The 26,716-nt window shown below is 38.2% G+C and overlaps 1 long non-coding RNA gene across 1 annotated transcript in view; it reads right to left on the bottom strand.

Annotated features, from left to right (window-relative positions):
* Positions 1 to 26,183, bottom strand: part of LOC132480674 (uncharacterized) — a 37,420-nt gene extending 11,237 nt beyond the window's left edge. The window contains exon 1 of the long non-coding RNA XR_009530670.1: positions 26,020 to 26,183. This is a non-coding gene — a long non-coding RNA (uncharacterized LOC132480674). The remainder of the gene's footprint in view (positions 1 to 26,019) is intronic.
* Between the last annotated feature and the right edge of the window lie 533 nt (positions 26,184 to 26,716).

The raw sequence follows: 26,716 nt of genomic DNA, 5'->3' as shown, positions 1-26,716 counted from the left end.
CCCTCCTCTAATATATTCAGTTTTTTATGGCCAGCTAGATCTTCCAGAAAGCTACATAAAAACTGAACATTTTAACAACACTCGGCAATGTTTAGATGTTAAAAAAAAATTATCCAAACTGGCACATTTCTTCTTAAGCAGTTCTAAAAGTAATACATACATAGTGCAATGAATTTGGAAATACAGAATGAGAACGGGAGGAAGTAAAGGTCACCCTGACTCTCTTATTTCTTGAGTTAACCACTGATAAATAATTTTTTAAATTTTCTTTGGGTCTTTTTTCTCTATGTGTGTGATATTCAAAACCAAGTTGTGAATATGCTGTATTTATTATTTAACATTCTTCTCTTCTCACTTGACATTTTACAAAAAACAATTTTAATTTGTTAGTTTCTGTATTGTTTCCGATTCTAAGCATCATAAAATACTTAATAGTGAAGGTTACCTATGAGCTATTATGTAAAAAAAGTTCAGCATATATAACCTAAATAAATATATTAGAAATTCATATGCTTTAAAGCAGTGATCCCCAACTGTTTTGGAGCTAGGGACCGGTTTCGAGGAAGACAATTTTTCCACCAACAGGGTGGGCGGGGGAGGATAGTTGGTTCAGGCTATAATGCAAGCGATGGCGAGCCATGGGGAGCAGCAGATGAAACTTCGCTTGCCCGCCCGCCGCCCACCTCTTGCTGTGCGGCCCAGTTCCTAACACAGCCAAGGGGTTGGGGACCCCAGCTTTAAAGGATATCCCTATGTTTTTATGTGTTTGACCATTTCAAAAGTTTCATAGACAATTCCAATATTTATATTTAATTAAAGACCATGAAACTTTTTTTAGTATTTTTAAATAAAAGATAGTTAAAGATTACTTCATTTAAAAGCTGATAACAAACCTCTAGAACACTTCCTTCTACTTAAGTGAGGTGTTCGATAAAATAAGCACTATAGAAATATAGATTATACTTGAGTTTAAATAAAAATCTGAATAAATACTATAGAATTGTTGTCTCCCCTTTATTCTATTAATAATTGCTAATAGGAATATTATGGAGAATGATTGAAGCTTAATAGTCATATGTCAATTACCAAGATCACATTTTTGTGGTACAATGAATTTGCAAAGGTAGACTATCAAATATATTTTATCGTCAAAGGTGGTCTGCCAACCGGCAAGTCATTTCATAAGTTATGCTCTAAAATATATCATTTATTGATATCCAAGAGACACCTCGATATGTCATTAATAGTGCAGAAACTCGAAGCCAGGGATATTTTTGTCTTTATAATTAATTTGAGACAGCAGCTAATAAAAACCAGAATAATAACCTTCAAATTAATTTTGACCCTAAGCTATAGCAATTTCAACAGAAGTTAGTATATTTACATACCAAATTAAAATTCCTAAACTAGTATTACAATAGATGCAGTGTTTTTATGAAATACTACCTGTATAATATTTCATTAAAATAATAAAATGAGAACAATATAGAAATGTCATAAATATTTGTGTCCTAGAAAGGATTTAGAGGGAATTTCTGGTAGTATAAATTAATACATGATTAATCATATTATTTTTATTTATAAAGCATCCAAACATACATATCTGTAATCTTATATGTCTTTACCATCAAGAGAAATATATTCCAGAATTAATTTAAAAAACACTGCTTTTGGGCTTCCCTGGTGGCGCAGTGGTTGAGAGTCTGCCTGCCGATGCAGGGGACACGGGTTCGTGCCCCAGTCCGGGAAGATCCCACATGCCGCGGAGTGGCTGGGCCTGTGAGCCATGGCCGCTGAGCCTGTGCATCCGGATCCTGTGCTCCGCAACGGGAGAGGCCACAACAGTGAGAGGCTCACATACCGCAAAAACAAAACAAAACAAAACAAAAACACTGCTTTTACTGTGCTTATGTTTTCTAGTTGAGAAGTCTGGACTTTAAGCATTTTTATATTATAGAACTCATCAGAAAGCAGGAGGAAACCAACAATACAACTGATGGCATTTGTTAATATAAACCTTTGTGTAAAAATGTTATGAAACTAACAATGGAAAAAGAATAGAATTATTAAGCAACAAATGGCTATTTTAAAAAATCTAGTTAATAGTATACTACCTGGGTTATTCTCTTACTTGAAAAAATTACAGTATATTAGGTTGTCCTAATTTGGAACTATGTAACTGCCACTCTCATGTTTCTAGTTTTACTAGAAGAGTGCATTTTTTTGGTATAAGCGTAAGAAAAAAAAAAAAACTGGAAAGTTCCATAGTGCGGTTTCCTTCCTCCCTTTCCCCAATAGAAAAAATAAGAAATACTGTACCTAACCAACAGATCTGATGATTCCAAAAGGGACAAGTCTCTATTCTGAAACACTATTCAAGTCAGAACATTCCAAATTAGGATTTTGTGAGACACCAGAAAATTATGGCATGAAAAATAGAAGAATATTTCTAATGCACTATAAAATGTATTCCTCAAAGCAAAAGAGCTAATGGAAGGCCAGAGCACTTAATGGATAAAATATAATCAAATGAAACAGAAGCATGTTCCAAGCTGAAAGGCAACAATATCACTATTCTCACATAATTGGATAGTAGTCATAACCCAGTACGATCAGGTTTAAAAACATTTAAATATATATAAATACACATATGTATAAATAACATATATAGCACCTGAAGTAAATACATATTCATATTCATATATTAAAGAATCACTGTGAAATTTTAAAAATATTTTTTAACTATTGAAAAATAAACAGCCAGTGAAAAAATAAGTTTTCTTTGCAAAACTTGACTCTGGAAACAAAGATTCTTCAAATGCTTCTCCAAGAACTTGTCTGTTTATTTTAAATATAATCAAATAAAAAAATAAAAATAAAAAATAAATAAATATAATCAAATATTTGAAATAGAAGGCAAATGTTCATGAAAACAGACATATATACATGCATATATATGCATATATATTTTTATACACATAATTGGCTAAATATAATTAACATATATAATACACATAAAATACAGATCTTCCTTAACTTACTATGGCATTGCATCCTGATAAACCCATCATCAATTGAAAATATCATAAATTGTAAATGCTTATACTACACCCAATCTACCAACCGTCATAGTTTAGCCTAGTCTACCTTAAATGTGCTCAGAACACTCACATTAGCCTAAAGTTGGGCAAAATCATCTAACACAAAGCCTATTTTATAATAATCTGTTGAATATCTCATTTGTTTTATTGAATACTGTACTGAAGGTGAAAACCAGACCGGTTGTAAGTGTGTCAGTTGTGATTGAGTCGCTGAGTGGGAGGAGTGGCTTGCTGCTGCTGCCCAGCATCACAAGAGAGCATCATGCTGCATATCAGTAGTCTGGGAAAAGTATAGTTTCTACTCTAAATTCAAAGTATACTTTGAAAAAATTCAAACTATAGTTTCTACTAAACGAGTATCACTTTCGCACCATGGTAAAGTTGAAAAATCACTAAGTAGAATCATTGTAATTCGGTGAATGTCTGTATATAAATTTTTGTATAATATATGTGTATACGTGTATGCACATGTATATTCCAAACAGGAATTTAGACTGTTTGCTACATCTCATCTTAGAAGCAGACTATGCCCAAAATCTATGCCTCAAGCCTTTGGTGAATAGCTAATGAATTCAGTATTCAAATAGGGATTAAAAATATTGATTTGGAAATTCAGGACAAACTTACTACTAAAAATGTTTCACACTTTTTACTTAAAAGAACATAGTTAGGTACACATGATTAGACTCTACCAACTGAAATAAATTATTGTCGATTTGGCTAGAGTTGTTGATCACCACAAAATTCTCTCTTGTGGACAACCATGGCTTACATATTAAATGGAAGGCTTTAGGCAGTTTTTGTACTTGTTTCCTTAGACCTAAATGGTCCACATAATGATAAAAAGTCAAATAAGAAAAAAATGTAAAATTATGTGCTTTTTAAAGCCCAACAAAGTTGTTATCATACTAAAGCTCGCCTGTGTACTAACAGTGCAGTTTTTATAGGCAGGTGTTTCTGGTACTAAAGTTTTCACGTTAATTGAGGCTCTATTTTTGATTTCAGTTTAAAGGTGTTGCTAGTGATTGAATCTACTCAGTAGTGCACTTTTATGAATAAGACTCTGAATATTAAAATTCTTACATGTACTCTCTAAATTCATTGAGATTCAGTCAAATAGAAAGATATCATATACCAAGAAGATTCCTTTGTATATGATGTACAATGGAGTAACAGATTAATTTTCCTTTTTGGACAACTTAATGATATTGATTAACATTAAAAAACTTCAACAGTTACATATTAAAAAAAAAGATTGGGGTACAAGGCAGATAATTAGTAGTATTACCTTTAACGGCTTTTGTTAGAGGAAGTGAATGTTAACAACTCTTTATAAATTAAAGTTGCCCTCTCCCAGGAACTTCAATACTGTATCAGAAAAAAATAAAATAAAATTGTCAACTATTGCTTTTAAGAAAGGGAACAATTCCCATTTTCTATAACATTACTTCTGAAATCAACACCCTTATTCAACAACCTTGATATCATTTCTGATAATGAGTCAGTGAAAAGAGCGATTAGACAAATGGTACAATTCAGAAAGAAAATAAGATGCAGAAAGAAATTCAGAAAGAAAATAAGATGCCAACTGAGTTTTCCCAGGTCATCCAATCAACTCCTTGCAGAGTTAAAAATAGAAGCTAAGACTAATTCCCACAGCTACTGCCAGATCAGAGCCTGACAACTTTGCATTGTGGTAGCTTCAACCTCTCCTGCTACTGGGATTACCTGCATTGAGACAATTTCCTATGAGGTTCAGTCATTTCAAGGTTTGCTTTAAAATGGAGAGGGGTAGGAAAAGGTTCATAATTTTAGGGAAAATCTCATAAATTGTAAATGTGGTAATGAGATCTCATTGTAAACTGCTCACGAGAACTTGAAAGCTAAAAACTGGAAATATTTACTAACCCTTACTATGTCTCAAACACTGCAATAAGTTCCCTTTTATGTTATCTTCTTTAATCTTCGCAACAACCCTGTGATTTTCCTGTTTTAAATATCCAGAAACAATTCACAGTGGTTAAGTAACTTACCCTAAATCAGAGATAGAAAACAATAGAGGTAGGATTCAAACTAGGTGAGGTTCAAAGTTCAAATTCACTTCCTGAAAAACATGATTAGAACATAAATGGTAGCCAAAACTCCCCAAAATAAATTAAAAGATTAAAAGAAACAGAGAAAGGAGGGGAGGAGGGCCTAGTGATCTGCATACCTTAAAAATAATGTTTAGAACTTTTTGATTCATCTTAAAAATGACCAAAAGCTAGCTCCCTGAGAGCTCTAAGAATAAAATTATTAACAAACTAAACAAAAAACATTGATTTTTATACTCACTTTGAGATCAACCCAATTGCTTTCCTTTCATAACACTGTACTTTCATTTTATTTCATTTTCTATTATATTTATTAAGGGATATTTTAAAGACAAGTATTTTGCCTAACAGGTTAATGATTTTTTTTCTTCTAAACAATAACCAAGATGCCAATCCTCCTCCCCTTATTCAATGGACTAATTTGTGTCAGATCATTTTAGTGTCATATTTAATTTTTGTGGTGAAATAGTGATTTCACAAACCCTGTGAAGATGTTACACATCCACTATAACATGCATGCAGGTGGAAAAAATTTTCAACTGATGTAGATTTTGCTTTCTCTATGATTGTATTCTTCACAATCAATGAGATAGAAAAAGACATAGAGATAAGAGAATTGTTGACTAATATTTTCTTATTAAAATCTGTATCTTGGGCTTCCCTGGTGGCGCAGTGGTTAAGAATCTACCTGCCAATGCAGGAGACACGGGTTCGAACCCTGGTCTGGGAAGATCCCACATGCCGCAAAGCAACTAAGCCCATGCGCCACAACTACTGACCCTGTGCTCTAGAGCCCGCAAGCCACAACTACTGAGCCCGTGCGTCGCAACTACTGAAGCTGGTGTGCCCTAGAGCCCGTGCTCTGCAACAAGAGTAGCCACTGCAATGTGAAGCCCGCGTTCCACAACAAAGAGCAGCCCCCACTCCCCGCAACTAGACAAAGCCCATGAAGAGCAACGAAGAACCAACACCACCGGAAATAAATAAATAAATAAATAACTTAAAAAAAAATAAAATCTGTATCTTGCATTTTCAATTTTCTAAAAGTTCAAATCCATTGTGGTTGAAAAAAGAAGAGTAATGTCATATGTTTTCTTGTCCTGGGAAAATGGACTGTGCTTGGTTGAGTGTGTTTATTTATTTATTTTTTTACTGCCAAAATTTCTTTTTTATTATTTTTATATCTACTAGTACTTATTTGAATTCTACTCACTGTTTTTTTTAATCTTTGTTGGAATACAATTGCTTTACAATGGTGTGTCAGTTTCTGCTTTATAACAAAATGAATCAGTTATACATATGTTCCCATATCTCTTCCCTCTTGCATCTCCCTCCCTCCCACCCTCGTTTTCCCACCCCTCTAGGTGGTCACAAAGCACTGAGCTGATCTCCCTGTGCTATGCGGCTGCTTCCCACTAGCTATCTACTTTAAGTTTGGTAGTGTATATATGTCCATGCCACTCTCTCACTTTGTCACAGCTTACCCTTCTCCCTCTCCATATCCTCAAGGCCATTCTCTAGTAGGTCTGTGTCTTTATTCCCATCTTACCCCTAAGTTCTTCATGACATTTTTTTTTCTTAGATTCCATATATATGTGTTAGCATACTGTATTTGTCTTTCTCATTCTGACTTACTGGTTGAGTGTCTTGAACTGCTCAAACTTTAAGGTCCATCACCTCTAAATTGCACCTTACCAAAACCTCAGACAAGAAACAGGAGAAAGGGTAGTGCCATCCATAATTCATTCCCACCACACCTACAAAAATAATCACAAGTAACTTGTGTAGAATACCAATTCTTTTGTATTAAGAAGGCAGTTTTCAAAATTAACTGGTATTGGTTCATTTGGTTGTTTAATAAATATCTTGAAAACGCTTATAATAAAGCCAAATACCAAACTGACCATTTAAGTTGCAGAAATTTTTACGTTCTTGATATTTTACTATTTTTTCCCCTTTTTTTATTAGTTTCTGATTTATAACAAAGTGAATCAGCCATACGTATACATCTGTTCCCACATCCCTTCATTCATGCATCTCCCTCCCTCCCACCCTCCCCAATATTTTACTATTTTAAAGTCACAGTTTACATTTGAGTGCTTACCATAATATATAATACCAATGAGCTCCCTAGAAATCTAAACATTTATAAAATACACCAAATGCTACTGTCTCATGCCTTGCTTTGCAATCCTGGATTGCTTTCTCCTATGGAGATGATGCAAGAAATATAATCTAGATATCTCTTCTACAGGATCACCAGCCATGTCGCAACTAACTTTTATCAGTGGAGACTCTCGGTACATACATATTTATTTATTATAAAACTCTTCGGTACTGATCATTAGGTAATTCTGGTAAATGTGGGCACGTAATAATAGTTAAGAATGTCAGCCCCATTTCATTTCAGCTTGATCCACTGCAGGAAGGCACAAATTAGATGAAAGCAATTTCCCCAAGAACAACTCACTTCCTTGAGATGAGACATAAACTTGGGTGAACAATGATTTGTCACAATTTATTTTTGAGGGTAGTGGTTTAAAAAAAGTGCTAATGTAATCTTTTCAGAATGAATCCTTTTAAAAATGCATTAATTCTCCAGTGAATATAGCTTATAATTAAAAAGCTAAACATATAATTTTACATTTCTAAATTTTTACATATGACCATATATAATAAATATTGAAATCTTAAAATCTTCATTATATTTAAAATTTGATGGCCTTTAAATCTGAATTTGGATTTGGTGAGTCTGACGGATTATTCTTAGTGACTCTATTGGGTACCACCAATTCAGATTCAACATTATTTCTGCAAGTCTCAGAAGCATTAAGTTTTGTGAATGGATAGAGGGTATTAGCATCCTGGTTGTTTTTCACTACATTAAGATTACCAGAGAACCTGAGTGTGAAAGATCATGGAGAGGAGTGTAAGAAATGGCACTAAAGGTATCACTGACTTCTCTATATATACTCAGATTCTGCAGTATACAACAGAAGGAACAAAGCAGGTTGTGTTGCTGCTACTGTTGCAATGACCAAGCATCCTCAGTCTCATAGCAATTGCAGTCCATTGTTTAAGATGTGAGTTTGTTGTTGCTTATTCAGGCAAAAGTCAGAATGCTTATTTGTTTTATGTCTGTTTTTTAATGAGGGTTTGATTAGACAGCAATCAAGACAAAATTAAATAGGAGAAATGTTTATTAATAGGTCCCTCCATCCCTATCAACCAAAGAAAAGGCATATCTTAAAATATTGTTGTGAAATGTCGAGGGTGTGTCTGTCTGTGTTCTTGCAACCCTTCACCTTTAAGTAGCTTTTCAAAAATATGTTATAAACATGTTGCTTCATCCTTGCCCTTTTAGCCTGTTAATGTCTAATTTAAGTAACGCAGGATGCAATCCCCAGCAAGTTATCTGTTTCTCCTTTCTTGGACCATGTAAATCAAAACAGTCTTCTTCTAAGGAGGGTAGTGAAAAGTTTTGCCAATTGTGTTCATACTTCAGCTATTCCAACATTCTTTAGTTTAGCTTAAATGAGACATTCTCATCTTTGGGCTTTAATTATTCTGTTTAAAAATAAATTTTAAAAGATACTCTAAAGAGAAACTAAGAAAAAAAAACAACAAGATAAAAGATTTACCATATTGCAGGTACATAAATATGAACTAAAAATAGTTTTAGATTAAAAATTAATCTTTTTTTTATTTTAAAAATTAATCTAATTAAAATTTCAGATTAGGCTGGATAGAAATGATCCATTGCTGAAGCTTAAAAAAAAACTAGCTATAAATGTTACTAGTTTTCTACACTGTTGTTACAAGACTTGACTGACATCCGTGATGTACTCTGTAATATTTTTGAAATGATGAAATGTGTGATCCAGAGACTTGAAATATTTCAATACTTGTGTATAGGAATTTTCTTCCATGAACTAGAAATGAAAAAAGTGAGAATGTTTCCTTGCTCAAATCACATTAAGTGGATTCCCTTATATTACTTGCATTCATTTTTAAGATAGTCATAAATGGTTACATAAAATACAGGAATATTATCTGTTGAAGAAGTTGATGGTTTTTATAGTCAATGTATGTATTCAAATGATAAATGTTTCTGCATAATCTCTGACCTAACAATACCATTCCATGCCACTCCAAGAATTCTTCCATCAAAAGTAAAAGCTCCAGCACATAAAGACATGAACCTCTATGTCCATTACCACATTTCTTGAAATCATAAAACTGTTTGGAACTTAATAAATGTTTATCAATGGGTTTTGACTGAATGAAATTATGGCTCACTCATAGTACACATTACTGGGCATCTACTGAAGGTAATATGGTAGTGATATATGCTAGATATCATTAATATAATAGAAACACAATGTACTAAAAGTGTTTTGCAACTAAAAATCACTATACATTGTATGGCTTTAAAAAGGAATGAAATGCTGCTACATGCTATAACATGGATACACTTTTTGAAAACACTATGTTAAGTGAAAGAAGCCAGACACAAAAGTACAACTATTGTATGATTCCACTTATATGAGGTAGTTAGAATAGGCAAATTATAAACCCAGAAAACAGAATAGAGTTAACCAGAGGCTAAGGGGAGGGGAGAAATAAGGGGTTATTGTTTAGTGAGTACAGTTTCTGTTGGGGATAATAAGAAAGGTCTTAAAATGGATAATGGTAATGGTTGCTCAACATTGTGAATGTACTTAATACCAATAAATGATACACTTAAAAATGGTTAAAATGGTAAATTTTACATTATGGGACATTTTACCAAAATAAAAAATAAAAATATACTATAAAATAAAGTAAAAATTTACCTCATACTAGGCATACTAGGAAGTTTGCATAAAATTGCACTTATTTTGGGAGCTTATATGGTTATTATCATATTTGGGGACATGTAAAGAAAGCAACAGCTTAAGTAGTCCTCTTGAGTTCTTTCTCTCCATCTTTCCAACCCGGTTTCTTCCAGATTAATGGTTTTGTCATGCCTCTCTTTGAATACTAGCCTCAGTAGGAATGCTAGCTAGTACTGGTTTCCTTAAGTATCAGCGAAAAATTTTAATGTATTTTTTTTCTTTTTTTTTTTTTTTTTTTTTTTTTTTGCGGTACGCAGGCCTCTCACTGTTGTGGCCTCTCCCGTTGCGGAGCACAGGCTCCGGACGCGCAGGCTCAGCAGCCATGGCTCACGGGCCCAGCCGCTCCGCGGCATGTGGGATCCTCCCGGACCGGGGCACGAATCCGCGGCCCCTGCACTGGCAGGCGGACTCTCAACCACTGCGCCACCAGGGAAGCCCAATTTTAATGTATTTTTATGCTGGTAATTGTTTCAGAACCTGGGAGGGATGTCATTGTTTTCTTAACTTGGCAAAAGCAAATATATTACTGTAGACAGCATTACTAGAAAGAAATAGTAACTTTGAAGTAGACATATGTCCATCCTAAGAAAACTGAATATATTTCAAAGCAGACCACACCACTCAACTGCTGGCAATGTTCTTCCACATACTTGGCAGTATACTACTCTAAGTCTGAGAACTGTTTCTTTTTTGTAAAAAATGATTTTGATTGGAAAACCCTGAATAAATCCTTTGGAATGTGTAACGTTTAGAGCTCCTTCTGGGATTCCTTTTCCATGAATCAAGGTTCTTTGATTCACTATCCTCCTTGGCACTTGCTTCCTAGTCATCTCAGCAGCCTTTGTGCCAGTGCTAAGGAAGAGCTCCCATTTTAGGTCCTAAAGCAGGGAGAACAATAAAAGGAGAACCTCATTTCAAGTACCAGAAATGTCTGGGCTATAAAGGACACACATATTGTCAAAGTAAGCCCAGAGTGGGGTGACATCACCAAGGTCATTCCTGGCTCTGCGTCCCCCCCCCCAGGAGGAACAACTAACAATTATTTGGAAACAGGACACTATTTGAGAGAATCCTAGAACATGGAGGTGAGGCTGAAGCATTCCCGTGCACCACAGAGACCAAGACAGACTGCATTAGAAGGGTGAGAGAAGGAGCTACACGTTGACCACACTGCCCCTCCCCCGGCCAGTGGAGCACCATGGGTGAGGTCTCCCCTGAACCTCTGGTTCCTCCAGTAGGAGAAGAGAACTGGGGGACAGCAAGCACCACCACTAGCATTGGGGTTGCTTTGTGGGAGCCACTGCTCTAATCTGCTCCACTGGGATTGCAGGGGAATCTGCAGGGTTTGACCACTAAAAGTTGGACTGCGATGAAGGGGGAAGGGGCATGCAACAGCCAGCGCATGGATTGTGACAGATGGAATTCATATCTGCAGTGCCCAAGTAGTGATCACAACTGGCATCTTTGCTTATCTACAGAGCCAGGTTGGCGGGGCACTACAACCTGGGAACTCAGGGTACAGATCCACCTGATACGCATCTGGCCCTTGAACCTGGTTTGCCCATACCCAGGGAAAGAGCAGAGTCACAGCCCACCCACTGTGCACAGTGTCTTCTGGCCATCTGACCAAAAGGGCTGGCAATAAATCCTGGAAGCTATTTGGCCCAGTCGTGCTCCAGCCAAGAGGCAGGCAGCCAGAGCTCATCACTGGCTCTGGTACAAAGCAGAGCCAGTATTAGGTGTGGAGGGATCCGGTACCATGCACAGGCAGGGAGATTAACTCATATCCAAGGCTGAGAGGAGCTCCCAGCTCCTCCCAACTGGGGAGCCTGTTTGAGAAATTAAGAGTAGCCTGGAGTGGCCCCTCCTCATCCCAGCCAGGCAAAGGAACTGGGACTAGCCCCATCCCATCTGCTGTGGAGAGTGTCTTCCTGGCCCATCTGACGAGAAGGATTGGTGACAACTCCTAGAAACTGTGTGGCCCAGCAGTGCTCAAGCCTAGAGAAGGGTAGGCAGAGCTGATAGTCTGCAAAGCAAAGCCAGTGGCCTTGTTCAGCCACAGAACGTGGAGTGTGGATCAGCTTGAGTTAAGACAACAAAGAGCTTTACTGGCTTTAGAGCTGCTTCTCCTGCTGCACCCCGGCAGGAAATCTAATTCATAGCCCTACTCATCACTGAATACAGCCTTCAGCATGTCCAACTGGGGAGCCTAACCAGAGAACATGGGAAGCTGTACAGCCCATTAAACAGCCCTAGATACAGTGGCACTTGAACAGACAGCACAGCCTGTGGCCTCCACCATCTGCAGGGCAAAACCAGTGCCCTCACCTGACCAGGGAATTAAGTGCACACTCTGGCCTGATTTGGGTTCCCAAACAATGAACTATACAGGCTCTGGGTCCTGTCCAGAGCTAGGTCCTATACAAGCTCTGATTCTCTGCCAGGAAACTAATTCATAGCCCCATCTACTACTACTACTGAATATAATACCCAGTAAACTCTGGAGGAAGAGCCCAATTACTCAGATATGCAGATACCAATGTAAGGAATCAAGGATCACAAAAATTAGGCAAATATGACACCACCAAAGGAAACTAATAAAACTCCAATAACTGACCTTAAAAAAATAAAGATCTGGGCTTCCCTGATGGCGCAGTGGTTGACAGTCTGCCTGCCGATGCAGAGGACGCGGGTTCGTGCCCTGGTCCGGGAGGATCCCACATGCCACAGAGCGGGCTGGTCCCGTGAGCCATGGCCGCTGAGCCTGCACATCCAGAGCCTGTGCTCCGCAACAGGAGAGGCCACAACAGTGAGAGGCCCACACACCGCAAAAAAAAAAAAAAAAAAAGAATATCTATGAACTGTCAAAGAATTCAGAATAATCCTCCTAAGGAAGTTTAGTGAACTACAAGAAAGCACAGACAGCTAAGTGAAATTAGGAAAACAATGCATGAACAAGACAAGAAGTTTGACAAGGAAATAGCAACATCAAAAAAACAGGAACACTAGATTTTAAAAATACAATAACTGAACTGAAGAATTCAATAGAAAGTTTCAAAGGTAGATTCAACCATGCAGAAGAAAGAATCAGCTGGAGGATAGGACTGGAGGATAGGACTTTAGAAATTACCCAGTGGAAGGAACAAAAAGAGTGAAGAAAGACTATGGAAATTATGGGACACAATAAAGTAAACAATGTTCATGTTATGGGAATTCCAGAAGAAGAAAAGAGAGAGAGAAAGGGAAAAAAAGTATATTTAAAGCAATAATGAATGAAACCTTCCCAAACCTAGGATGAGAAATGGACATCCAGATCCATGAAGCCCAAACAAGCCCAAATAGGTTGAACTCAAATAGGGCTACTCTGAGACACACTGCAATTAAATCATCAAAAGTCAAAAACAAAGAAAGAATTTTAAGACCAGCAAGAGAAAAGAGAGAAGTTACATACAAGGGAACCCTGGGATAATTGGATATTCACATGTAAAAGAATGAAATTGGACCAATATCTTATACCACTCACAAGACTAACTTGAATTGGATTAAAGACTCAAATATAAGACCTGAAACTATGCAACTGCCAGAAGAAAACATAGGAATAAAGCTCATTACATGGGTTTGGTAATGACTTTTTGGATATGACACTGAAAACACAAACGACAAAATAAAAAATAAACAAATGGAACTACATCAAACTAAAAAGCTTCTGCACAGCAAACAAAAACAAAAACAAAAACAAATCAACAAAGTGATTGAAAAGACAACATATAGAATGGGAAAAAAATATTTGTAAACCATATATCTGATAAGGGTTAATATCCAAAATAAATTAAAAATTCATACAAATCAATAGCAAAAAAAATTTACCCAATTAAAACATGAGCAAAGGAACTGAACAGACATTCCTCCAAAGAAGACACACGAAAAGCCAACAGGTACATGAAAAGATGCTCAATAGCACTAGTCATTAGGGAAATGCACATTAAAACCACACTGAGATATTACCTCACACCTGTTAGAACAGTCATCCTCAAAAAGTCAAGAGATAACAAATGCTCGTGAGGATGTGGAGAAAAGGGAACCCTTGTGCCGTTGGTGGGATTGTGCATTGGTAAAGCCAGTATGGAAAACAGTAGGGAGGATCCTCAAAAATTAAGACTAGAACTACATATATCTAGCAACTCCACTTCTGGGAATATATCCAAAGAAAATGAAAACACTAACTCAAAAAGATATCTGCACCCCCATGTTCATAGCAGCATTATTTATAATAGGCAAGACATGGAAACAACATAAGTGCCCACTGATGGACAAATGGGTAAAGAGGTTGTTTTATATATTTATAGATATATACATATTATATGTATATATACACACACACACTGAAATATTATTCATCTATAAGAAAACAAAGAAATGCTACCATTTGAGACAATAGAAATGGACCTTGAAGGCTTTATGCTAAGTTAAATAAGTCAGAGAAAGAAAGGCAAACACTATATGATCTCACTTATATGTGGGACCTAAAAAAAAAAGAAAACAATCATAGAAAAAGAGATCAGACCTGTGGTTACAGGAGACAGAGGGTCAGGAGAGGGGAAATTGGAGGAAGATGGCCAAAGGTACAAGCTTCCAATTGTAAGATAAATACATACTATGGACATAATGTACAACATGATGACTATAGCTAACACTGACGTGTGATATATAGAAAAATCATTAAGAATAAATTCTAAGCATTCTCTTCACAGAAAAGTATTATTTGATCTCATTTATATAAATGTGTGTGTTTGTGTGAGAGAGAAGGACAGAATACAAAAATGCAAAAAGAAAAGTTGTAAAGTACGAAGCTGCTTAGGTTTATATCTCAATCTATAACAGATAACAATTTGTTTAATTTTAATAGGTACAAAAATAAATATTAAGCATAGAATAGGCAAAAAGAAAAACTGAGCCCAGCGTAGATGTCCTTAAAGCATTTGCAAAGGAGGGGTTTATTAGGTCCGCAAACACCTGCAATTACAGGCACATTTCTATGTGTGTGTGTTGTGTATGTACTTGGGGAGTGGATGCATAGCTTTTATTGAATTATTAAAGGAGATGTTAAGACCCAAAAGTTTAAAAAGCACTGGAAAGCCTGATCACAAAACCATTTTAAACTACTCTGATTATGTTTTTATAGTTTTCCTTCACTCGTTAACACTTCAAAGAACAGCACATTAATGTGGAAAGAATCTCTGCCATTTAGGTAAGATCTCTGAGTCTCAGTGTAAAATTAGCATATAGTAGAAGGATGAAATTATACACCATAGATGAAAGTACCTAGCAGAGCGCTTTAAGACTAGTACTTATTTATGCAAGACATCTTCCCCTGCTTACTTGTTTTCAGTAGAATGAAAGCATACTGAAAGCTGGTACAATGTCTTCTTTAAAGTTTGCTTTTGTAATGCTTACTATGCTTTTTGATACGGATGAGCCAATATCCACTTAAGGGCATGTAAGCTCACAATAACTTTTGTTGAATATAACTGTTTGAATGTACTTTCACTTTATTATTATATAGGGATTTTAAACTAAAATTTACTTGCACACATTATTTAGAGCCTAACTTGGATATTAGAGTAGGTGGATATACACCCCTGGAAAATAATAGCTAATTTCTTCACTAAAATCAAATTGCTGAACATCTACTTTGCATATACATAGCTAGGCACTGTATAGCGAGTTGCAGGTAGTAAAAAGTTGTTAGTCAAAGACTCTGCTCTCTAGGGTTATTTTAGAACAGCAAATCATGTTCAAACTAAAGGATAGACCAAAATAGAAAGTGCCATAGGAATTTAGACAAGGGAGAAACACATCTGAAATGAGAAGAAAGGTGGGTACGGGGAAGGGTTCATGGAAGAGGCAGTGTATGCTGTGAGCAAGGTTTCAACGTGTAGCAGGGTGAGTGAAAGGAACAAATGAAGACATATAGTCGTGATATCATGAGGCACAAACTAGAAATAAACAGCACTTGTTCTAGGCTGGTCATGAGGTAATTTAAGGGGATTAGTGAGAAACTAGATAAAGAGATATCTCTTTATATATTACTTATTAATAATACTTTTGGCTCCCCACGGATACACCAGAAATACAGCTACACGTGGAACAACTCCTACAGAACACCTACTGAACGCTGGCAGAAGACCCCAGACCTCCCAAAAGGCAAGAAACTCCCCACATACCTGGGTAGGGCAAAGCGGAGAGATCCCCACACAGAGGATCGGTGCCGAGCGGCACTCACCAGCCCGAGAGGCTTGTCTGCTTGCCCGCCGGGGCGCGCAGCGCTGGAAGCTGAGGCTCGGGCTTCGGTCAGAGCGCAGGGAGAGGACTGGGGCTGGCGGCGAGAACTCAGCCTGAAGGGGGCTAATGTGCCACAGCTAGCCGGGAGGGAGTCCGGGAAAACTCTGGAGCTGCCGAAGAGGCAAGAGACTTTTTCTTCCCTCTTGGTTTCCTGGGGCGCGAGGAGAGGGGATTAAGAGCGCTGCTTAAAGGGGCTCCACAGACGGGCGCGAGTCGCGACTGAAAGCGCGGAGCCCAGTGACGGGCGTGGGACGCTGGGGCTGCTGCTGCCGCCGCCAAGAAGCCTGTGTGCGAGCGCAGGTCACTGCCCACACCGCCCTTCTGGGAGCCTGTGCAGCCCGCCACTGCCGGGGTCCCGGGATCCAGGGGCGGCTTCCCTGGGAGAACGCACGGCGCTCCTCGGGCTGGTGCAACGTCACGCCGACCTCTGCCGCTGCAGGCTCGCCCCGCACTCCGTGCCCCTCCCTCCCGCCCGGCCTGAGTGAGCCAGAGTCCCCGAAGAGGCTGCTCCTTTAACCCTGTCCTGTCTGAGCGAAGAACAGACGCCCTCCGGCGACCTACACGCAGAGGCGGGGCCAAATCCAAAGCTGAGACCCAGGAGCTGTGAGAACAAAGAAGAGAAAGGGAAACCTCTCCCAGCAGCCTCAGAAGCAGCGGATTAAAGCTCCACAATCAACTTCATGTACCCTGCATCTGTGGAATACATGAATAGACAACACATCATCCCAAATTGAGGAGCCCGGAGTCAGTGCTGTGCCTCTGAGGTGGGAGAGCCAACTTCAGGACACTGGGCCACAAGAGACCTCCCAGCTCCACATAATATCAAACGGCGAAAATCTTCCAGAGATCTCCATCTCAACACCAGCACCCAGCTTCACTCAACGACCAGCAAGCTACAGTGCTGGACACCCTATGCCAAACAACTAGCAAGACAGGAACACAACGCCACCCATTAGCAGAGAGGTGGCCTAAAATCATAAAAAGTCCACAGACACCCCAAAACACACCACCAGACGTGGACCTGCCCACCAGAAAGACAAGATCCAGCCTCATCCACCAGAACACAGGCACTAGTCCCCTCCACCAGGAAGCCTACACAACCCACTAAACCAACCTTAGCCACTGGGGACAGACACCAAAAACAACGAGAACTACGAACCTGCAGCCTGCAAAAAGGAGACCCCAAACACAGTAACATAAGCAAAATGAGAAGACAGAAAAACACACAGCAGGAGAAGGAGCAAGATAAAAACCTACCAGATCTAACAAATGAAGAGGTAATAGGCAGTCTACCTGGAAAAGAATTCAGAATAATGATGGTAAAGATGATCCAAGATTCTATTTCCCAGATCCAAAATCTTGGAAATAGAATAGACAAAATGCAAGAAACAGTTAACAAGGACCTAGAAGAACTAAAGATGAATCAAGCATTGATTAAAAACACAATACATGAAATAAAAAATACTCTAGATGGGATCAATAGCAGAATAACTAAGGGAGAAGAACGGATAAGTGAGGTGGAAGATAAAATAGTGGAAATAACTGCTGCAGAGCAAAATAAAGAAAAAAGAATGAAAAGAACAGAGGACAGTCTCAGAGACCTCTGGGACAACATTAAACGTACCAACATTCGAATTATAGGGGTTCCAGAAGAAGAAGAGAAAAAGAAAGGGACTGAGAAAATATTTGAAGAGATTATAGTTGAAAACTTCCCTAATATGGGAAAGGAAATAGTTAATCAAGTCCAGGAGGCACAGAGACTCCCATACAGAATAAATCCAAGGAGAAATACGCCAAGACACATATTAATCAAACTGTCAAAAATTAAACACAAAGAAATCATATTAAAAGCAGCAAGGGAAAAACAACAAATAACACACAAGGGAATCCCCATCAAGATAACAGCTGATTTCTCAGCAGAAACTCTACAAGCCAGAAGGGAGTGGCAGGACATAATTAAAGTGATGAAGGAGAAAAACCTGCAACCAAGATTACTCTACCCAGCAAGGATCTCATTCAGATTTGATGGAGAAATTAAAACGTTTACAGACAAGCAAAAGCTGAGAGAGTTCAGCACCACCAAACCAGCTTTACAACAAATGCTAAAGGAACTTCTCTAGGCAAGAAACACAACAGAAGGAAAAGACCTACAATAACGAACCCAAAACAATTAAGAAAATGGGAATAGGAACATACATATCGATAATTACCTTAAATGTAAATGGACTAAATGCTCCCACCAAAAGATACAGATTGGCTGAATGGATACTAAAACAAGACCCATATATATGCTGTCTACAAGAGACCCACTTCAGACCTAGAGACACATACAGACTGAAAGTAAGGGGATGGAAAAAGATATTCCATGCAAATGGAAACCAAAAGAAAGCTGGGGTAGCAATTCTCATATCAGACAAAATAGACTTTAAAATAAAGACTACTAGAAGAGACAAAGAAGGACACTACATAATGATCAAGGGATCGATCCAAGAAGAAGATATAACAATTGTAAATATTTATGCACCAAACATAGGAGCACCTCAATACATAAGGCAAATACTAACAGCCATAAAAGGAGAAATCGACAGTAACACGCTCATACTAGGGGACTTTAACACCCCACTTTCACCAATGGACAGATCATCCAAAATGAAAATAAATAAGGAAACACAAGCTTTAAATGATACATTAAACAAGATGGACTTAATTGATATTTGTAGGACATTCCATCCAAAAACAACAGAATACACATTTTTCTCAAGTGCTCATGGAACATTCTCCAGGATAGATCATATCTTGGGTCACAAATCAAGCCTTGGTAAATTTAAGAAAATTGAAATTGTATCAAGTATCTTTTCCGACCACAATGCTATGAGACTAGATATCAATTACAGGAAAAGAGCTGTAAAAAATACAAACACATGGAGGCTAAACAATACACTACTTAATAACGAAGTGATCACTGAAGAAATCAAAGAGGAAATTAAAAAATACCTAGAAACAAATGACAATGGAGACACGACGACCCAAAACCTATGGGATGCAGCAAAAGCAGTTCTAAGAGGGAAGTTTATAGCAATACAATCCCACCTTAAGAAACAGGAAACATTTCGAGTAAACAACCTGACCCTGCACCTAAAGCAATTAGAGAAAGAAGAACAAAAACCCCCCAAAGCTAGCAGAAGGAAAGAAATCATAAAGATCAGATCAGAAATAAATGAAAAAGAAATGAAGGAAACGATAGCAAAGATCAACCAAACTAAAAGCTGGTTCTTTGAGAAGATAAACAAAATTGACAAACCATTAGCCAGACTCATCAAGAAAAGAAGGGAGAAGACTCAAATCAATAGAATTAGAAATGAAAAAGGAGAAGTAACAACTGACACTGCAGAAATACAAAAGATCATGAGAGATGACTATAAGCAACTCTATGCCAATAAAATGGACAACCTGGAAGAAATGGACAAATTCTTAGAAATGCACAACCTGCCAAGACTGAAACAGGAAGAAATAGAAAATATGAATAGACCAATCACAAGCACTGAAATTGAAACTGTGATAAAAAATCTTCCAACAAACAAAAGCCCAGGACCAGATGGCTTCACAGGCGAATTCTATCAAGCATTTAGAGAAGAGCTAACACCTATCCTTCTCAAACTCTTCCAAAATATAGCAGAGGGAGGAACACTCCCAAACTCATTCTACGAGGCCACCATCACCTTGATACCAAAACCAGACAAGGATGTCACAAAGAAAGAAAACTACAGGCCAATATCACTGATGAACATAGATGCAAAAATCCTCAACAAAATACTAGCAAACAGAATCCAACAGCACATTAAAAGGATCATACACCATGATCAAGTGGGGTTTATTCCAGGAATGCAAGGATTCTTCAATATACGCAAATCAATCAACGTGATACAGCATATTAACAAATTGAAGGAGAAAAACCATATGATCATCTCAATAGATACAGAGAAAGCTTTCGACAAAATTCAACACCCATTTATGATAAAAACCCTGCAGAAAGTAGGCATAGAGGGAACTTTCCTCAACATAATAAAGGCCATATATGACAAACCCACAGCCAGCATCGTCCTCAATGGTGAAAAACTGAAACCATTTCCACTAAGATCAGGAACAAGACAAGGTTGCCCACTCTCACCACTCTTATTCAACATAGTTTTGGAAGTTGTAGCCACAGCTATCAGAGAAGAAAAGGAAATAAAAGGAATCCAAATGGGAAAAGAAGAAGTAAAGCTGTCACTGTTTGCAGATGACATGATACTATACATAGAGAATCCTAAAGATGCTACCAGAAAACTACTAGAGCTAATCAATGAATTTGGTAGAGTTGCAGGATACAAAATTAATGCACAGAAATCTCTGGCATTCCTATATACTAATGATGAAAAATCTGAAAGTGAAATCAAGGAAACACTCCCATTTACCATTGCAACAAAAAGAATAAAATATCTAGGAATAAACCTACCTAAGGAGACAAAAGACCTGTATGCAGAAAATTATAAGACACTGATGAAAGAAATTAAAGATGATACAAATAGATGGAGAGATGTACCATGTTCTTGGATTGGAAGAATCAATATTGTGAAAATGAGTCTACTACCCAAAGCAATCTATAGATTCAATGCAATCCCTATCTAACTACCACTGGCATTTTTCACAGAACTACAACAAAAAATTTCACAATTTGTATGGAAACACAAAAGACCCTGAATAGCCAAAGCAATCTTGAGAACGAAAAATGGAGCTGGAGGAATCAGGCTCCCTGACTTCAGACTATACTACAAAGCTACAGTAATCAAGACAGTATGGTACTGGCACAAAAACAGAAAGATAGATCAATGGAACAGGATAGAAAGCCCAGAGATAAACCCACGGACATATGGTCACCTTATCTTTGATAAAGGAGGCAGGAATGTACAGTGGAGAAAGGACAGTCTCTTCAATAAGTGGTGCTGGGAAAACTGGATGGGGACATGTAAAAGTATGAGATTAGATCACTCCCTAACACCATACACAAAAATAAGCTCAAAATGGATTAAAGACCTAAATGTAAGGCCAGACACTATCAAACTCCTAGAGGAAAACATAGGCAGAACACTCTATGACATAAATCACAGCAAGATCCTTTTTGACCCACCTCCTAGAGAAATGGAAATAAAGACAAAAATAAACACATGGGACCTAATGAAACTTCAAAGCTTTTGCACAGCAAAGGAAACCATAAACAAGACCAAAAGACAACCCTCAGAATGGGAGAAAATATTTGCAAATGAAGCAACTGACAAAGGATTAATCTCCAAAATGTATAAGCAGCTCATGCAGCTCAATAACAAAAAAACAAACAACCCAATCCAAAAATGGGCAGAAGACCTAAATAGACATTTCTCCACAGAAGATATACAGACTGCCAACAAACACATGAAAGGATGCTCAACATCTTTACTCATTAGAGAAATGCAAATCAAAACTACAATGAGATATCATCTCACACCAGTCAGAATGGCCATCATCAAAAAATCTAGAAACAATAAATGCTGGAGAGGGTGTGGAAAAAAGGGAACACTCTTGCACTGCTGGTGGGAATGTGAATTGGTACAGCCGCTATGGAGAACGGTATGGAGGTTCCTTAAAAAACTACAAATAGAACTACCATATGACCCAGCAATCCCACTACTGGGCATATACCCTGAGAAAACCATAATTCAAAAAGAGACATGTACCAAAATGTTCATAGCAGCCCTATTTACAATAGCCCGGAGATGGAAACAACCTAAGTGTCCATCATCGGATGAATGGATAAAGATGTGGCACATATATACAATGGAATATTACTCAGCCATAAAAAGAAATGAAATTGAGCTATTTGTAATGAGGTGGATAGACCTAGAGTCTGTCATACAGAGTGAAGTAAGTCAGAAAGAGAAAGACAAATACTGTATGCTAACACATATATATGGAATTTAAGAAAAAAAATGTCATGAAGAGCATAGGGGTAAGACAGGAATAAAGACACAGACCTACTAGAGAATGGACTTGAGGATATGGGGAGGGGGATGGGTAAGCTGTGACAAAGTGAAAGAGCGGCATGGACATATATACACTACCAAACGTAAGGTAGATAGCTAGTGGGAAGCAGCCGCATAGCACAGGGAGATCAGCTCGGTGCTTCGTGACCTCCTGGAGGGGTGGGATAGGGAGGGTGGGAGGGAGACGCAAAAGGGAGGGGATATGGAAACATATGTGTATGTATAACTGATTAAATTTGTTATAAAGCAAAAAATTTAAAAAAAATAAAAAATAAAATAATACTTTTGAACACAAGTATTTAATTTAGAAAAAAGAACAATATAGGGATAGATTAGGAGGTACAAACTATTATTATAAAATGAGCTATAAGGATATATTGCATAGCACAGAAAATATAGCCAGTATTTTATAATAACTATAAATGGAGTACAACCTTTAAAAATTGTGAGTCACTATATTTTACACCTGTAACTTATATAATATTACACATCAACTATACTTCAATTAAAAATGCTATTTTAGTGAACAAAACACAAAGCAGTAAAATTTTAAAAAAAGAACTTAGAAGAGAACTCAAAAATAAAGACGTAAAGAACAGGTTGAAACAGCACAGAAATCTGGCAATTAAGAGGCCATTGATAACTTTCAAAATAGCACTTTTCCTACCCATTCTCAGTGGCGGCAAAGCCTTATTAATCCTACTATTTCTTTTTCTGTTTTTCAAAATCTCAGGATAAGTCTATTTCAATTGTAGCTAATGGCAGTAATGCAGCACCAGAAAATGCCTTTTGTAAGGAGAGGTAACTTTGAATCCTAAATCGGTACTCAAGTCTTAAATTACTGATAACACTGACCACCCACCAGACTAAATTTTTTTTTATGTGATTGGAAAGCAACAGATTGATTTCAATTCTATCTTGTCAAATCTACAAAAAAGTTCCTACAGTTCATTTAGCAACTAATAGGTACATCCTTCTATTTGGTATTACTCCTCCTTAACACCGGGCAATTAATTTTTCCTTTCTCTGGGAAACGTTTTTAACAAAGGAAATAGAGTCATAAATCAGTTTCGGTTAGGAAATCATACAACTATTTCTACCTAGGGCTTTGAATTTAGAAACTTTCTTCAGAAATTGTTTAAATATAACGAAGTCCAAATTCAGAAATACCTTAAATTTAATTATCTTAGTTGCACTAAAATAACAAATTCTATTTTCTATGTTGTTTCCTTTCTTCTCCAGAAGGTTTCTCCAACCCTAATCCATAACTTAGTGCATTCATCTCACCTATAAAATCACTGGCAGGTATGGTGCCGGCTTTGGCCGCTCCAGTCCCCTAATCCTGACCCATTTCTTGCCAAAGAATTCAGTTTCTTCAGAAACCAAGTAACAGACATTTCAATTTCTAACCATCATTAGCATATTTTCATGTACTAATAGTCAACATAAAAACACCTTTTAAAATTACAGAAATTTTTACTGTACTTAAGATCAATTGCACTAACCTGTATTTCATAAACCTTGGGCTACTTTCTTAAAAATGAATTATTATTTTAATATGTCTTTCACTTATTATTCAGAATAATTATTCATATAATTAAATATTTTACAATTAGGTAAGAAAGGTGGAAAATAGTTTTGCTATTCTTGTTCTTTGTTCTCTCTTCTACTTGGTGTGCCTGAGTCAAAATTTTAGAATATTGAAAATTTAATTTTTCAAGCCCAAACCACATTTAAAGATAATAATAACAACCAGCCAAAACAATTTCCGTCCAGAGGTTTGCATGGTCCAGGGAACAGTTCTTTGAGTGGGCCATTTGGAGTGGGATTTGCCCACCCCCTTCCACTCCTTCTGCCTCATATACTGAAGATAGAAAGACAAAGAAACCAACTCAAATCTTTCCAAAGTGTATTTATAAATAGAGAATTTGTAATCAGAAAAACAATAACGATATATAATAGAAGTAACATGATTTTTCAGAACCAGTATCTTGTTCTAAAGCAATATTTAAAAAAGAAGGTAAGAAGGTTAGCTATAAACCCTGGCCCTCTTTTTCATTGATCTCCTATTTTAATTTGTTAAAATAAAATCCATGGCCTTTTGAGTCAAACTGTCTCTTTAATTTCAGATTTAAAGATAACAAATCTCTTTTTAAATGGAATATTGGCACACAGACACCACACAGTCTGGCTTATTGCAACTGTTCTCTGTTAGTGAAGTGGCACATTTGCAATCCCCACCATAGCAATCTTCACCATTTCACAGAATATTGTTCAGTTGTACATCCCTAGGTGGGCAACAAGAATGGGCACTTGAGCTCAGCAGCAAAGCGTTTGTGGGGAAATCCTAGGTCAGAACCCCTAAAAGGGGAGACTAACTTGAGGATGCCCAAATAACCTGAGGTTTACCTTGGCCACCTCCCCTGGCTTTCTGACTGCCTGTGGGAAAAGCCTCTCTGGAAACTCTTTTGAGGTTATTGGGGGAATCCTAGGACAAACACACTGCTTGCTTTTGCAGGAGGACTTGCCCCATACCCTACCCAGCTAGGTGTCTCACAATCTAGCTGGACTAAAAAACCTTCAAGAAAAACGGGATAGACTGACATTTGCATTTCTACTTCCACCTATTCTTATGCACATGGAGCAAAATATGTAGGTATAGCCCTCTTTCTCACACCCCAACAGATTCTGTTGTCCTCGAAACCCATCTGGTAGCTGCAGTGACTACAATGAAGGGAGTTATCGGAAACCATGTTGGTACTGGGCTTAAAGGATTTTTCATGCCATGCATTTTGAGGAAGGACACAGATAATAGTCCAAACGTGGTATAAGGCAATGCCCTTTCTGGGTCCTTGAAAAATCAGTCACGGAACAGAGGTGGTGGACAGGAGCTGACAAGAGCTGGCTTGTTAATGGGCACAGCATACCCGGGGTGTGGGGGGGAAATCAATGAAATGAATGACAAGAGAAGATGGTAAATGAAGGGAGAAGTGGGGACAAGTGCTGCTCAACCCAAGCTGAACTCCAGGAGGTAAGTTTCTCCTCTAATTTGAGATTCTTTCTAAAGGTTCAGTTTTAAAGTGGGTGTTTGACGTTGAAATGTGCAGACCCATTATGATAACTGGAAAGGGAGAAGACTGAGGAAGGCAAGAGGAAAGGGATTACTTCTCCAGGCTGCTCACAAGAACCTGCTGCTCGCAAACCAGAAATTAACCAAGCGAAGGTTGAAGGTAGCAACGTAAAAGTGCAACTCAAATTATTTTACATTCTGAATCCTCTTCAATATCTAAGCGAGTGTGGCACAGCAATGGTTGATTATCTTAAGATTACAGAGGCTGACCGCCTTCTTTGTTTGCCCAGTAACACCGCTCCTCCAGTAACCTCAAGCACTTGGCTGATTAACATTTCAGTTTCAGTTGTTGCTCCTTTTCCCATTGCAGAAGGCGGCAGGGATATTCCCCTTCTTCCCTCTGTATTACAAACCCCATTACTAACCAAGCAGAAAGCACCGCGCAGTGTGGCCGAGGCTAATAATAGCCGGGCTGCTTACCTTCTCCGGAGGGATCGAATGAGCGCATGTCCCCGGTGCCGGCTGCCCCAGGGCCGCAGTGCCGCCGCGCCGGGTCAGTGCTCGTTCAGCTCGGCCGGCCCCCACCCGATATGCCAGCTGCAGCAGCTGCTCCCGCCGCCGAGCTCCGGCCGCAGGAAGTCATCCCCCGCGCCGGGCCGGATCGCCACATTCCGCGCCAGCCGCGGGGGGAGAGGGGCCTCTCCGGGCTGCGGGGACCGGCTCCTGGAAACTGCGCTCAACGATCGCTACCCTTCCCGGTTGTAGGGTTATTTTCTAGGAATGCTTTTATAAAAGAAGCGTCGCCGGCTGGTGGACCGAGAGAGAAGAGCCAGAGTGACTTTCCCTGCAGAGCGCCTTTCCTCTGAGCGCTCCCCTGTCACTCCCGCGGCATGGACAGCTCCATTCCGCTGTGTGGGTTTTCCACCCTCTTCATCTTCCTTATCTGTATTGTTCATTTCGCTGAATTTGAGAGTGGGATTAGCACTTAAGATATCATTCAAACACTCCGAAAATATTTTATTTTTTATTTTTTTTATATATATATATTTTTTATTTTACAAATTTAATCAGTTATACATATACATATGTTCCCATATCCCCTCCCTTTTGCGTCTCCCTCCCACCCTCCCTATCCCACCCCTCCAGGCGGTCACAAAGCACCGAGCTGATCTCCCTG

Source organism: Mesoplodon densirostris, chromosome 19 (genome assembly GCF_025265405.1).
Source record: "Mesoplodon densirostris isolate mMesDen1 chromosome 19, mMesDen1 primary haplotype, whole genome shotgun sequence".
Taxonomy (NCBI): domain Eukaryota; kingdom Metazoa; phylum Chordata; class Mammalia; order Artiodactyla; family Ziphiidae; genus Mesoplodon; species Mesoplodon densirostris.
Note: the sequence above shows the minus strand (reverse complement) of the source record. Positions and strands in the feature narration are given on the sequence as shown.